A 15,886-nucleotide genomic window follows, 5' to 3' on the forward strand; every position below is an offset into this window, starting at 1 on the left:
GTGTGTATCAGATATGTTTTCTCATCCTCACTAAAGAAGATAATGAAAGATCTTAGTATCTCCCCACTTACCATCCTCCTCCCCATTTTTCTTAAATCGTCACCTGAGGATATGTTTATTGATTTTAGAGAGAGCGAAAGGGGGAGAGAGAGATGGAAACATCAATGTGAGAAATATCAATCAGTTGCCTACCATATGCACCCCGACCAGGAATCGAACCCACAACCTAGGTTTGTGTACAAGATGATGCTCCAACCAACTGAGCCACCTGGCCAGGGCATGATCCTCCCCCTTTTAAGAACTCTTTTCTCCTACAGTCTTTATCTCTGGATCTGAACTCAAGCCATTTTTGGTAGTGGAGCAGGGTGAATAACAGCTCTTCAAAATATCAGGTGCTAATGCCTGGAACCTTTAATTATAAGAAAAAGGCATTTTTGCGTATAATTAAGTTAAGGATCCTAACTTTGGGGAAACATTTTGTATTATCCACATGAGTCCTAAATCTAACCACACGTCTTTGCAAAAGGAAAGTAGAGGACACTTGATAAAACATAGAGGAGAGAGCAATGTGAAGATGGAGACAGGGGTTTGAGTGGTGAGGCCCTAAGCCAGCCAAGACTACGAGCCACTGAAAGCCAGAAAAGGTGAGGAATAGATTCTTCCTAAGAACCTCCAGAGAGAGTGTGGCCCTCTAAACGCCTTGATTTGGGCCCAGTGAAACTGATGTTGAACTTCTGGCCTCCAGAACTGAGAGGGAATGCATTTCTGTTGTTTAAGCCACCCAGTCTGTGGCAATTCACACAACAGTCTGGGAAATGAGCACAGGGAGCAAGGGCGACGTGCACTTTTCCTTGGAGCAGAGCCTGGGGCTTTGCTTGGGGCAAGCTGGCCAGACCAGGAGAAGGGCCGTGACAAGGGACAAGTTGCAGTAAAGTAGAGCCAGCTGTTATAAGAGATAAATATGGAATCATGATGCTGTAACACACCAGACATTTACATGTTGCTTTGCTCTTATAAAATCTGGTCAGCGGCAAAAGTGAGGGTAGAGTGTCTTTCACGAGAAGGACTTCATCGATGAAGGCTCAGCCATCTTTAAGACATCATTTCTAAGGTTGCCTTGGGCACACCCAGGTGTCAGTTGGAAAGAGAGGAAAATCTCAACTGAAGTGTTCTTTTTTCACATGTCAAGCTTGTAAATGGTGTATATCACTTCTACCCACAGTCCAATGGGTGTAGCTTAATCATATTGTAACAGAAACTCCTCTGGGTTCTAGTGCCCGCTGCCAAAAAACCCTACGACTCCCAATGCTAGAGTCTTATGGAAAGGAAAGGAAGTATTTATTCAAAAGTTATACAGGTTGAGAATAATAGTGGAATTTTGTTTTAAGTCCCAAAGTTCTTTAAAACTAAACACCCATAAACATACACAGTCCTGCCTACCTTTGCCAAACTAGGCCAGTCAGAGGTACCATCTCTCAGGAGAAGAAATAGAAGTCTGTAGCTTAGCTGGGCGGATTCCCATTTTAACATTCCCGCTTCTCCCAGTCACGCAAGCTCGGCTAGGCTCCTGCTCTTAATCCAAACTGCATGGCCCCTCCTCATGGTGGGCTGGTGCGGCTCTTCTGCATTCTTTCAACTTGCCTGGCCAAGACAGCGTAGCTGCCCCACACCTGCACTTGTGTTTAAATCCCGGAGTGGATGTTCCTCCGTAACCCCATTTCCAGCTCCTCCCACAATCGGCTACACCTGCCTATACTCTGGTATCTTCTGTTTTTCTCAGCTGCCATTGTTAGTCTGGGCAGGCTTGGCCCGGTCATGTAGGAGATCTGCCTTCCTGCAGACTCCGCCACTGGGGGACCACCTCCAGGGCTGCATCGAGGGTAAGAGTCATGCACAGCTCCCTGGCTCCCAGCAGGAGCAGCTATTAGCAATACTAAAACACTGGCTACGTTCTTTAGGTATGCAGAGTGACTCACAAGAGGCATATGTCCACTCCCCTCTGACTTGAACTGCAGAGAAAATAAACACCGACTTTGGAATCACAGAGAACAGGTTCAAATTCTAGCTCATTGACTTACCTGTGTAACCTTGAAAAATTATTTCACTCTTGCCTTATGTTTGGAGATGGGTTGTTACTGGAGGTTGCCCCATCTTCAAGATGAAAAGACAAAATGAATAGAACTACTTAATGTACTTATTCCTGCACCTGCAAGAGTGGCATGAGCAGAGATCACCCCTGAAGCTTGATCAAATGTAAGAGAGTGACCAACAGAAACTACAACACAGCATGTTATGGTTTCTCAGTTCCTGATGGTAGGCCTCCCTTCTCATGGGAATGATAAAGAGGCAGTAGTAGTCTGGTGAGCGCCACCTAGGGGATGTACTTGAAAAGAGCCGACGGTACAAAGGGATGAGATCATAACTTCAGTTGATAAGAATTAAGCTAAGGCTCTATGCTCAAAAGAGCTTCTAGGTACTGTTTACTTGTTGTTTCTCTTACTGGTTCAAGAGGATGTAGGTACTTAATCATGAAGTTGCACATCCCCAGTCTATCTTCATTCAATTCATCCACACAATTGAACAGAAGGAATTATGATATAATAAAATAAAAAAATCCTTGTTCTCCATGAAGTATTAGTCTAGAACTGGAAGTATCTGGGCAGTTTGCTGCCTGTGCATCTATCTCTTTCTCTTTCCTTATTACTACCCAGGAGGGGTGTTTTCCTCCTACGGGACTGGCCAGAGGGGAAGCCAAACTAAAAATCAATAAGAAAAAGTCAGTGAGTCAATAACACACACACACACACGACCCTAAGAATTGAAGGTAACAGCACCATCTGGAAATGTCTATAAAATAACGTTATGTTAAATGTGATTAAAGATTAAGTGATATAATAGAAGGTGTAAAAAACCCATATTTTTCAAAGAACCAAATAATACTTCAAGAAAAGAGTAAAGAAAAGAAACAGGGGAAAAAAGCCTCAATGAACAAATTAAATACTAGAGTAGGCACAACTGAAGAGAGAATCTGTGAACTGGAAAACAGATCGGAATGCGACACCGATAGACAGAAAGGTGATCAGTACCCAATGTCTAGTCCAAACCGAACACAGTGGCCAACAGGGGTGAAAAAGCAATCGACTCAGAAGCCTGAGAGCTGCGTGGTTTTATTTATATTTAATGCACATATAATAATGCTATATTTAATTTCTATTAAGTGCAAAATTTAAAATATGAGGCGTGGTTTGCACCCAGGTATTCAGAACTAGGACTGGGAATGTGATTGAGAGCTGCAGTTTTACTTACATTTAATGCATAGTAATGACATCCCAGAGCCCTGATTCTGTGTGACCATGATCTTTCTTCTGTACTATGTGGTGTCTTACAGAATTACTTTGACTGGTGTTGCTATTGAGAGAGAATAAAATTGGCAATATTTGTTCACTTATTTTTTCTTTGAACATAAATCTGTAAATTGTTTTAAAACAACATAATGTTAATAATACAATTACATTTTACATGCTTTTCTCACAGGTGTTTCGTCAGGCTGAGGATACAATATTTAAGGCTGAGTTGCAATAATTTCAATGGAAACTCCATGAATCTCTCCCTCCTTCACTTCGACAGCTGGCAAGACCTCTCAGGGGGCTCCAGGTGGGTGGGGAAAGGGGGGGAAATAAGTAACTCCAGGAGTACGTCTCAGAAGCTAAGGCAAGACACAACGCTACTTAACTCCTAGTGGGCACTTCCTTTTCTTTAAAGTGGCTGCTATGTGCAAGAAAAGATCTCGGTCACCAGGACTTCAACCAGACGTTTCTGCTGCAACAACTCAGAAGCCCCTCATCCCCACCTCCCTCCACCAGAGCTGCGGCTTCCAGCCCTCGCCTTGCTCTGTTTGCCTTTAAGCCTCAGAGGGCAGAGAAATCATAACCAAAGCTCAAACTGACAAACGGTAATAAAACTGAAGAACTCCCAGGCAGGATTTGGAGCTTGACCTCAGAGCTGTTGGTCAAGCTGGAGATATATTTTTAATGTAAATATTCCTGGTAACATGAGCTTGGGCCTCATGCCAGCAAAGCTTCTCAGGGGCCTCTTCGTACTCCATGCTCTGTGAGTTAAGTTTCTCCTTCTTGGAGCCTTTTCTTCTCTTTAGGAACAAACTTGGTATTACGGCCCCTAAAGCAGTTAGCAACCTGATGACTTTTCCAAAGCTGAGGCTGAAAGGCCCTAAAATGAATTTCAGAGTTTCACTTGAGGCCCTTCGGAAATGGCTTCTGGTCTAGATTTGACGACTGTTGGAGAGCATTTGGTTCTAGACTGTTGCTAAGCATTAGAAAGGGCCTCTTGGCTTATGCACAATGCAATTTCAAATGGACTTGAGGTGTCTAAAACATAAGACCTCTATGGGAGAGCATTAGATACATATTCACAAGGATTCAGAATCTTTGAGGAATTAAGTAATTAGGCTAAACCTAAGAGTAATGCAGTTGTGCCCAGGCTGGACAGCTCAGTTCGTTAGAGTGGCATCTCAATAGGCCGAGGTAGCAGGTTTGATCCCCAGTCAGGGCACATACAAGAATCAACCAATGAATGCATAAATAAGTGAAAAAATAAATCGATGTTTCTCTCTCTATCTGTCTTCCTCTCTTTTTCTAAAATCAATCGATCAATAAGTAATTTTTTAAAAGAGTAATGATGTTGCTATGGTTAATATATTTGAGATTTTTGATGGTCAGGCTTAAAAGTCTATCAAACAGGAGGCAGTAGATTGATTCCTAGAGAGGAATAATAAATTCCCCTGGCAAGTGCCCTTATAATGACATTAAAAATAAGGCAGGAGTGTTTCTTTAAATGGTTATTTGATAAAACAGCTTTGATAAATATCAAGAGCATGATCTTGACACAAGATTTGGTGAAGAATGTCTTCCAAGAGACTGAGCTCTCATGGACCAAGTTTGCAATCTCCCATGAAAACATCTTGTAAAATAAAAAAATAGAGTTTAGATTACTTAGAGTGATGGGTGACTAGGCTGCCTATTGATTTATATTTTTAATGTTTATTTTTTCTCTGAGATACCCTTTCAAAAGAAGTGCTAAGCAGATCATGTGGGTGCTTATTTCTTAATTTGATGTCTAAAGTTTTAGCCTAAGTCATACTACCAACAACAGTACAAATAACTCCCATATGTCAGAAGCTTAATCCAATGACATTTATTCCTCAATCACCAAAAAGTCAAGTGGCCTTTAGGAGGTAGTCTTCCTTCCAGCTCTAGGGTCTCAGAGAGCTGCCTTAGATCCTCAGCACCATGCCGGAAGACAAGGGGAAGAGGAGGATTGCATGGGACCAGACCGGAACCACATTTCATTGGTGAGAACTCATAGCGTTACGCATCTGGGAAGAAGGAGAAATGGGGTGTGGCACATACACAGCAGTCTGCACCGGTTTATTTCAGTCTTTCGACCTTGGCTTTGCCCACCTTCCTGTGGCAGTGGCAACCCGATCCTGCTTTAGCTGTAACAGATGTGCAAGCCAAGACCTTAAGCGTTAGCCAAGAATAAATCGTGGTAAGAAAAGCCCCATCAGTGAAAGCAGCACAAGCCTGGTGGGCAAGTGAGTGTGCCTTCAGGGAAGAAAGAAGAAAGAAAGCCTATTGGTTCACATAGTGGGAAATGGGAGCAAAAAATGGTGATCCTGTAGCACCTGTGTGCGGTGTTAAACATTGGATTTAATATAAGCTCTCCATTCTAAGTACAATGGAAAGCTGCTGACGGGTTCTGCGATGTGATTTGTGTTTTTAAAAATTCATATTGGCTCTAGTGAGAAGAGTGTATTTGGCTGACAGAGAGTAGAGGGGACACTTGGTAATGTCACTGTGACTGAAAAGACCAGTTACACAGATATTACAATAATCCAGGTAGAAAGGAGGGAATTCTTGAGTATGAATTAGGGACTAGTGATGGAATCGGTTGAAAGTTTAAAAGACTTTGACACTGAGAATCCTGGACGGAAAGATTAGGCACTTTGAGGGACCTCCTTGCAGAAAAAAATAAACAGATTCTCAAGCACAAACTAGGGTATAAAAAGTAACATTGATGTCAGAAAATAAGTCATAACAAGTTACTGGGCTCCTGAAGTTCCAGTCTCTTTCCTTCAGATTTCTTCAGGCAGCTTACCAGGGATGCTTACATCCAAAGCTGCCTGCTTATGACTGGTATTTCCCTCCACACCTGGAACATTCTACAATTCCTAGAAATTCACAGAAGTCCATGAAAAGCATTCTGTCATAACTAGAGCAAATTCTTACAGCTTTGCCACAAACCTCTCTCTGGGTTTGATTCATCAGTTTTACTATCATTGGGATCTGGTGGTGGCTAAAACGGTAGAAAATATATATTTTAATTGCCTAGGAACAAAACAGAAATGAGGGCCAAAGATGAGGACCAAAAGAAATATTTTTTTAGAAAGAATATGAAGGAGAGCAAATTAAAGCAAAATCCTCAGGGTCTCCAGTGTGAGTAACCAAGAACAAAAGGAAGAAAGAGATGACAAAGGACACTAGGAAAAGGCTTTTGGAGAGGGACTAAGAAAAGGAGGCGTGCAGGATTAGAGAAGCCAACCTTGTCCCAAACAAGGAATCATCAACTTGAACTTCGTTTTGTGATCCCTCAGTGAGATAGAATACACGACTTCACTTCTGAAATGTATTACTGGTGACTCGGCTGGAATGGAAAGGTCCCAACGAACAGGAACTCCTGTCAGTTTTGTTCATGGCTGTAGCCCCAGGACCTAGAACAGAACTTAGGTACATAGCAGGCACTCAATAAACACGTTAACGAATGAATGAATGAGTGAGTGAGTGAGTGAGTGAATGAATGAATGAATGAAAATAGATCGGAAGTGTCCATTCTATTTAGTGACATGGTAGCCTCTTGTGGTATTGAAAAGAGACTATTTCCCAGAGTGAGAGGAGTGAAAACCAAATTTGGTGTGTTTGGAAAAGTTAGTACAATTTTAGAAAATGAACACAGTTGTATAGACAAGGTTGCTATTTAAAGAGGGCACACAGCAAAAGAGTTAAGGGAGGAATAAAATAAAAAATACTTTTTCCCTTAAGAACAGATAGAGTTGAACAAATGATATTCCAGAAGGATCTATAATACAGAGAGGTCAAAATTATTGAAAAAGAAAAAAACAAAAAACAGAAATGAATGACATTCAGGGCACAGGTGAAGGCGATGCCTCGAGTAGAAATATAGAACCTCTTAGAATTGCTTTTAATCTGGATTGGATAGAATTACCATCACTGTAGGCACACCTATGTGTGGGCCACTGTGTGATTTTTCGTTGTGTGAGTTATAATGAACTCTGTTTCGAGATGCCATTGAGGCAACTGCAGGGAAAAGCAGCTAAGAGATACCTCCCCACACTCCTTCCTTCCTTCCAACAGGACAATTTTCTATTAACCCCTGATAGATGATCTATAATGAATATATTTTATTCTTTGAGTAAAAATAAATCATAACAATATTTCTGGAAAAAATACGTTCCTAGAAGCTCCTCTTTGGGGCCGAGTCTACATATTCTCAGCTGTTTGCTGAGGGCTGGTGCTCTCTCACTGTCTTTTGGGGTTAACATTGATTGTCTGCTCAAAAATGGCTTTGCTCTGAATGGTCTGGCAGTGGATAATCCAAATGCCACTTCTTTTATGTTGTGAGACACAAGCTTAAGAACCGCTATAACACGTGAAAAGCAGGATTGTGTACAAGGAAGAAAAGTTTTACAGTATCTGTAGGAATGAAACACAGCAACACTCTCAATTGTTGCAGACTCCTCACTTCGTGGTGACCTTGGCCGCCATCAGTACTCACACCGATCTCACACCCTCTTTTAACTAAGAGAGTGACATTATTCCAAACAGCAAAACCACACTTGACAATGGCTAAAGTTGTATTTTAGTTAAATCCAAAGTGGATCCTTGAAACCGCGTGTATTTTTCTGTACGCACACAGAGGCACGCTTCGGTGAGCTTCGACTAGGACTCTCTTACAAAAATAACAAGAAACAAGGGTAGGAGAATTATTTATGTTTTCAGTTCTGATCTGTATGTTCCATTCCATGAGAACTATGGAAAAATTTTTCCCGTTTGAAATCTCAAGCCCTTCTGGGTAACGGGAGCAGTGAAATTCTTCTGTGTTTATGTTCAGTGTCTGGGGAAAAGTAGAACCTGCTCGAAGGGATCATTTTGTATAAATATTCTTTTTTCGTTAGCGGCCATGCTAAGTCTATCTCCGCTTCATAGCTGGTTTCCGGAGTGTCACTTTGTATTCACCAGGGCAGCGCCCAGGCACGTAATAGAGGGAGCTGCCTACAGCATATTAGAAGCTTAGCCCACCCCTCAAAAGGGCTCCCCTCCCGTGTGTCTTCGGCCCTGAAATTGAAGGCTGATAGAGTGGGGTACCTGGTGGATGCATGGTGAAACTCTTCATTTAACCTACCTGCCCGTGGGTGACCTAAAGCCAGGGAACAAAGAGAATCCTAGTTGAAGAAGTTTAGAAAGGAAACTTGACAAAGTTGTACACAAAGAGGTGTGCTATGCACTTTTGTATGGGAGTAAGAGTCAGGGGCAGCTTGCAGATAAGTGGAAGTATAACGGACAAATAATAGAAATCCTGACTTTGTGGCTTCTCCACTTTTGCTTTGCTATGGGAGACACACAAATCAATGAACTTACCTTGCAAGCTCCTTGGAATGTCTTAAACACTGTTTTTTTTCCAAGAGCCTTGCACTTAGTAGGTGCTCAGCAGGGGGCAGTGTGAGACAGTGGTTGGGAGCTTGGACCACATACTGGCTGTGGGCCTCCCTCTTCCTCATCTGTAACCTGGGGATGATCAGACTTTCAGAGTCCTTTCTGGGTTAAATTAGATAACAGATAACTAGCGTTGGCACAAAGTAAATATTCAATAAATGATACCATTTGTTATTTCTACTTTTCAAATCATTATTATAAAATATATTCCACCAGCCCAGTCCTCTCCTCATCACGGAAGGCTTCTAACTCACAATGTCCAAAGTGTACCTTGGGGTCACACCCCACCTCCCAATCTGCCATTTGTCCAGTGCTCTCTGCTTTAGTCAAGGGAGCAGCATTCAGGAAGTTTTGCAAACTATATGTCATCCTTCACATAACCTTCCTTTTCTTGATCCTGTCCTCTGGGCGACGATGAGCTGTTTCATTTTTACCACTTAACTATCTCTTGGAATAGCCCATTCCCCCTCATGGCACCCCTCCCCCACCCAACAATGTTGCCTACTTTGGAGAACACAGAGCCTGGTCTGCTTCTCACATCCTCTCTTCCCACCCCACCCCATCCCCCACCCAAATCTGTTCTTCACATTGGCAGGAAGACGGCTCTGTTAGGAGCACAAATGTGTCCCTGTGCCACCTGCAAGAAGCCTTTCATTGCTTCCAAGTGCTCTTAGAATGGAGACCAAAGTAACTCCCACCATCACTCCGGACTCAGCTTGTCAGTCCTCCTTCCCCTTCTCCCTTCTCCGGGCTCCGCACACTCCAGCTTGTTTTGGTTCCTCCAAAGGCATTAATTCCCCTGGTCACAGGACTTCGGCAGCAGCTGGTCCACTCTTCCCTTGTCATCCCCACCTGGGTCTGTTAACCCTACACATCCCTTAGTTTCGTTGTTCTTCAGAGAAATCTTCCAGAACAGATCTATCTCCCTTTTTTTAATGTTCTCATAGCCCTTATACCTCTTGTTCATGAACATTCACCACTGTTGTAACATGTGGTTATTTGATGTATATTTGTCTCCCTTTAAGGCATAAGCTTCCCACAAAGGCCAGGGAGGAGGGGGGAAGACATCACCTGTGGGTTTTTTTAAAAATATTTTATTTATTTATCTTTAGAGGGGAAGGGAAGGAGAGAAGGAGAGAAATATCAATGTATGGTTGCCTCTCATGAGTCCCCTGCTGGAAACTGGCCTGCAACCAGGCATGTGCCCTGACTGGGAATCGAACCTCGATTGTGTGGTTCACAGGCCCGCGCTCAATCCACTGAGCTACACCAGCCAGGGCTGCCATCACCTGTTTTTGTCCCCTTTGGAACTATGCTGTCCAGCTTAATCTTAAATGCTCAACATGTGGGTGCACGTGTGTGTATTTGACTGTGTGTGTTGATATAACAGCCTCTTGCACCCCAGGTTTTAATTCCTTGAACTTCCTCCATTTCTCCCCAGCTGTCTGAAACCCAGTGAAATCAAGGATTACAACCTGCATTGATGACAATGTAAAGCTGAATGACAAATGGAGGAAAACTCTTCTCTAACTCTGCTATGGGGATTTTTATTCAGTGAAAGCCTTCAGCACAAGGCCAGACTTCTCTTTGTTTCTATTTGAAGTCAGGTTCCCAAACTCCCTAACTTCCTAGAGATAGCAGGTACCTAGAGTAGAAAATCAGAGAGAGGGGATATTAGCCAGTGAGAGAAGCTGGAATAGCTTCTGTGACTAGAGTAGGGGATACTTTTGGGCCCCTCATTAAGCCAGATATCTGGTGATATTTTTAGACAAAGGCCAAGAACTGGATAGAAACTCCAAACCAGCAAATGAATCAAAGAAGGCGTTTATTGATACATAGGCTAAACCAGTCATCCAGGATTGTAGAGAGATGGGGGGAAACTGATCATTTAGAAGGCCTTGATTCATGGGTATGAGCCTTATGTAGGCATGAACCCAGCTGGATGGGTGGCAAACAGCATTGTTTCTAGAAATTTTCATGAACCTGGGTATAGATTCCTTTTATCTATTCACGAAGAGCAATTCTTCCCAATCTTAATGTGCACACCCATGATCTGGGGACTTTGTTACTATTCACTGATTCGGTGGCTCTAAGGTAAGACCAGTGATTTTGCAGTCCTAACGAATTCAAAGATGATTCCAATGCAATGCTGCTGGTAGAGCACTTCGACCAGTCTTGGAACAGATCCTTAAGTGACTGATACTGTCCGATAATTCCAATGCTGGTATAAGCCATAGCCCAGGCTGATCAGTATGCTGTCATCTCTCCTATTTGCTCTGCCACTGGGGATCCCTGTCTGCTCCATGGCTCTGTAAATGCATCTCAGTCTTAATTATCAGAAAAGCAAATGGGGCCACCATCAATCTCAAATGCACCCAGATTAGGAAATAGTTTCTTGATAGATCCTACCATCTAAAGCCTTGGATTGCACCACGACCAAGACAATGCTCAGGACTCTTTGAAACCTGGGTAAGAATAAAAGATACTTGTTAAACTGAGATATCTACAACAAATACTTAATGAGTACTCTGCTCTCTCCACATGTGCTATTTCACTTAAACATCATTGCAGCTTTACGAGGAAGGGACTTTTTAAATTTTTATTCTCTATTTTATAGATGTGGAAAATGAGGTCTGAAGAGATTAAGAAACTTTCCCAAATGTGTGCAGCTGGTAAATGAAAGAGTCCAGATTCTGACCCATAAAGTCCTACTTTATACAGATTGTTCTTAGTCTACCTGCCATTAATTTTGAGGATCTTTCAGAAAGTATCCTTCTCTTAACCCTCAAAAATTCTGCTTTCATTGCTATTTAAAAAATCCACCTAATCAATGTATATCCAGTATTGAGTATGATTCTCTAGGCCCTGATTTTCAATTACTGGCATTTATTTCTTCCAAAAAGTAATTTGGCATTCAGTCTGAAGAACTACAAATGCTTGATGGGGTATTTTGAGGCTGCATCTAGGGTCACACAGTGCCCAGTACTAATACTTGACCCACTGAGCCCTGATTTTACAACTGCAGGATGGTTTTCAGACTCTCTTTGCTGGGATTCCATGTGCTGACAGGCATGCCGTGTGTATCCTGTGCCAAGAGACACTATCTTAAGTACTTTACATACACTGCCTCCTACAATCTTTCAAGAACGCTCTGAAGTAGATCTCCACTTAGATTTCCCATTGTAGAGATGGAAAAACTAAGACCCTGTGAGGGTAAATACCTTGCCTTATTATGGATGGAGTAGGAATTCAAACTCAAGCACTTTGGCCCTTGTCCATAGGATAAACCACTTTGTCTGTCACTTCATGGGCTGGGCTTGTTTTCCACTGCTTAGGTGATGCAGGTCTTCACTACCTGACATGAGATGATAGCAGACAGGCATGAAAAGAGATTACTTTTTTTAAAAGATTTTATTTTATTTATCTTTAGAGGGAAAGGGAAGGCGAGAAGGAGAGAAATATCTCTGTATGGTTGCCTCTCATGAGTCCCCTGCTGGGAACTGGCCTGCAACCCAGGCATGTGCCCTGACTGGGAATCAAACCTCGATAATGCGGTTTGCAGGCCCGAGCTCAATCCACTGAGCAACGCCAGCCACGGCGAAAAGAGATTACTTTTGTCAGGAAAGGGAGATTGTATCAAAAAATGGGCTCAACATATGGATGCTTGGGAAACAGATTTCCACCTGTAACCAGGAACGAGTTTTCAGCTGGCAAAGCCATCCAGCAAAGGAAGAGGGTACCGTGGGCAGAAATGGGTTCCTCCATTACAGGTCAATCAAATATGTCCTGGGGACCTGGATGGCTGTAATGTTGCAGGAGGGGTTCAGGGATCGAAAGCGGTGTTGGCATGGGTACCTTCTGAGGTTTCCTTTTGACATGACTCTCTGTGATCCTGTGATCTGACTTCCATCCTCAGACACTCAATCAGGCAGCAAGGGCCCGATCATTTACAGTTAAATAGTGAGAGGTTTCCAGGAATGATTTCCCTGTAGCATTTTAATAAGTACTCTATAAATAATAATTTATTGAAGTTGCCTACTATGTTAGAAAAGGAATATATTAAAGGAGCCTGGCTAATTGATGCTGGCAGTTAAGTTCCCTGAGTCGAAACCAATCAGTTTATCTACATGACTCTAAAGATTTGGGATGAAAAGTGCTCATTATGTTCCACCATCCTAATACCCAAAGATCCAGATGTTTCACAATATATTGACACGGCCTTCCAGGAAACCTATGTGCAACACCGAGTTGAAAATGGTCTGATACAATTAAAAATAAATTGGATCAGAAAGAGCCTGGGATAGCCTGTACTCTTCTTTGGCTGGGAGCTGAAAGAAGTTGAAAGATGCTGCATGCTGCGTGCCCCAAATCAGCAAGATGGCTGGTTCCAACTTGGATGACCACACAGCCTGAATCGCCTGTGACTGTCCAGTTATATCTGTTGTCTCAGTGTCGTGTTCAGCAGAGCACCCTTTCCTTCCCCAGAGTGTCTGGGTTTGGACAATAAATCATAAAGTCACTGTGCAACGCACACACCTAGTGACAAGCATAGAGAAGAAGACGGGGTGGGCTTCAATCTACCTGGGAGCAAAACAGGCCCTGAGGGAGGCCCGCTGTAAAATGGTGATGGGATTACAGGGCAGGATGCAGAAAGACCTCAGGGAGGAGTGACTTCTCACCATTCCTCCAGGCATTCGTGATTTTAAATTCCATACCGCTTGTGTCTACCGCTCAACTTTTGCATATGTGTATGTCCCTGTGAGAATGCAAAAATCAAAAACCTATGGTCTCTGTATCTATGATACTGTTTTTTTTTTAAAGATTCCACCTATAAGTGAGGTCATCAAAAGATACAAACTTCCAGTCATAAAGTAAATAAGTCACAGGTATGTAATGGGCAGCAGGTGACTGTAGTCAATAATAGTGGATTACATACTTGCAAGTTACTGAGAAAGTAGATCCTAAAAGTTCTCACCACAAGAAAAAAACGTTTAACTATGGTGACAGAGGTTATTGTGGTGATCATTTTGCAATATGTACAAATATAGACCAATTATGTTGTACACCTAAAAATGATATAATGTTACCTGCCAATTATATCTCAAAAATTATGGCAATTATTTATTTCTTTCCTCAGTTGCCTTAATTTAAGATAGCTAAGGACTAAGACATTAGAGTGAGATATAAGTTATACAAAATTCTCTCAAGATTTTACCTTAGCAGGAAAAAAATTAGTGTGAATCAGGCTTAACAATTCAGTCTTTCTAACATTTCCTCAGGATTTTATAATCACTACTAACATGTCTGAGCATTTGGTTAAGTGCAATTATTATTTTTAATACTCATGGAAATCCTGTACTATAGATATGACCACTATCATCATTTCTCAGGTGAAGAAAATGACATTGGGAGAGATTAGACAACTTGCCCAAAATTCTACACTGAGCGAGTAATAATATCCTGGTTCTAACCCAGAAAAACGGACATACCTCCCCCGACTAATGCTCTGTTCTGAGCAGGAAACTGTGCACAGTTCATCAATGAGTATTTACAGAGTTGAATGGAGCAGGGAAGGGAGTAGGTGACGGCCTCTGCTGTCACGAATCTCCCGGTGCCCAGGGTAGAATGTCCAACTTCAACAAGCACAGTTATGAGGCAGAATACAAATGTGGTCTGGGAGGGTACAAAGGCCTATGGAGAGACATGTACCTATTCAAGGAAGTGAGCAAAAGGGTAGGAAAGAATTAGGGTCTATTTTTGAAGGGTGAGAACATGTTAAAGATACAGAAACTAGAAGAAGACTATGCCTGGCAGAGGGAATAGCCTGAGAAGTGGCATTGGCCTGAGGAATAAATGGTGAGTCTGGGTCCCCAGGTAATCCATTTGGGCGGGGCTGCTATTCTAGAACTCAAATGCCTTAACATGACTTACATGGACTCCCCACCACGGTCTCCGCTCTCTACTTCCCATCGCACAATTCTCTCCCCGTATTCCACTCTCTGTCCACAGATTTTTATATCATCTCTCATTCTGTTATGTTATTTCAATGTAATAATTTTTTTCATGGTTTTCTTTCACACCAGAATGCCTTTTTTAATGCTTTTTTCATGTACTTTAGTGTTGCTGACCTCAAATATTGCTTCTTCAGGGAAGCCTTCTCTGACAGCCTCAGCCTGGCAACTTCTCTCTCCCAGGCAGTTCAGTGGCTCCCTAGCATATATCCACTGCTATCCACAGTGCTGGGAGTAGAATAAAAGCTCAGAAATAAAAAGAAACAAAATAAAATCAGCTGGAAAGAAATAGATAGATTGGACACTTGCAGCTTCGAGAAAGGGGTCAAGTCCAAAGACTCTTTCTACAGTGGTCTTAGTAAGAACTAGTGGAATGTCTACACAGATAGCATGGGCGAGGGGAGGATGAGTGAGGTAGAAGGATCTCTAACATAATTCTGACACAAGAACAGGAATCTCCCCACAAAAATCTAGAAGGAGGACTCAGAATTCCAGATTTCAGAAGATGGGGGAGCCTCAGAGTCTATCTAATATAAGAAATGTCCTCCCTGTACTTCTCAAACTTTCCTTGCAAGTGATCAGCCATTTCTTCACAAGAGAATTTCTCCTGTTATTGGAAAATCTATGTGAAGAATTATAGTCAATCAGTCGTCAATCTATCCGATGAGCACATGTAACACACTGTGTACATTGGATAGCACAGTACCAGGATCCAAGGATGAATGAGGCTCTTTTCCTATCCTAGAAAATATGGGAGACTAATAGAGGAGACAGAGCCCTGAAACAGAGGATAAAACCTATTTAAGTACTGAGTCTCCTCTTCTCATTAGGCCCATTTTGGCCTCTGATAGAGTGAAATTGACTAGTCAGCCTCTTTTTATGGGAAAACATCTATCTTGTCTCCCCAAAGATTTGGCTACACGTTCTTCTGATATGAGGCAATTATTTCATATTTTCTGCATTAGTTGTGGCCACTGATAATCTCATGAAGATTTATAAGATGTCAACTTGTTCTTTCCAAATGTACTTAACCAGTAGATGCCTCCTTTAGACGTGTGTGTTGAAGGA

The sequence above is a fragment of the Sturnira hondurensis genome, unplaced genomic scaffold, assembly GCF_014824575.4.
Source record: "Sturnira hondurensis isolate 20B ecotype Veracruz unplaced genomic scaffold, ASM1482457v3 Scaffold0004136, whole genome shotgun sequence".
Classification (NCBI taxonomy): Eukaryota; Metazoa; Chordata; class Mammalia; order Chiroptera; family Phyllostomidae; genus Sturnira; species Sturnira hondurensis.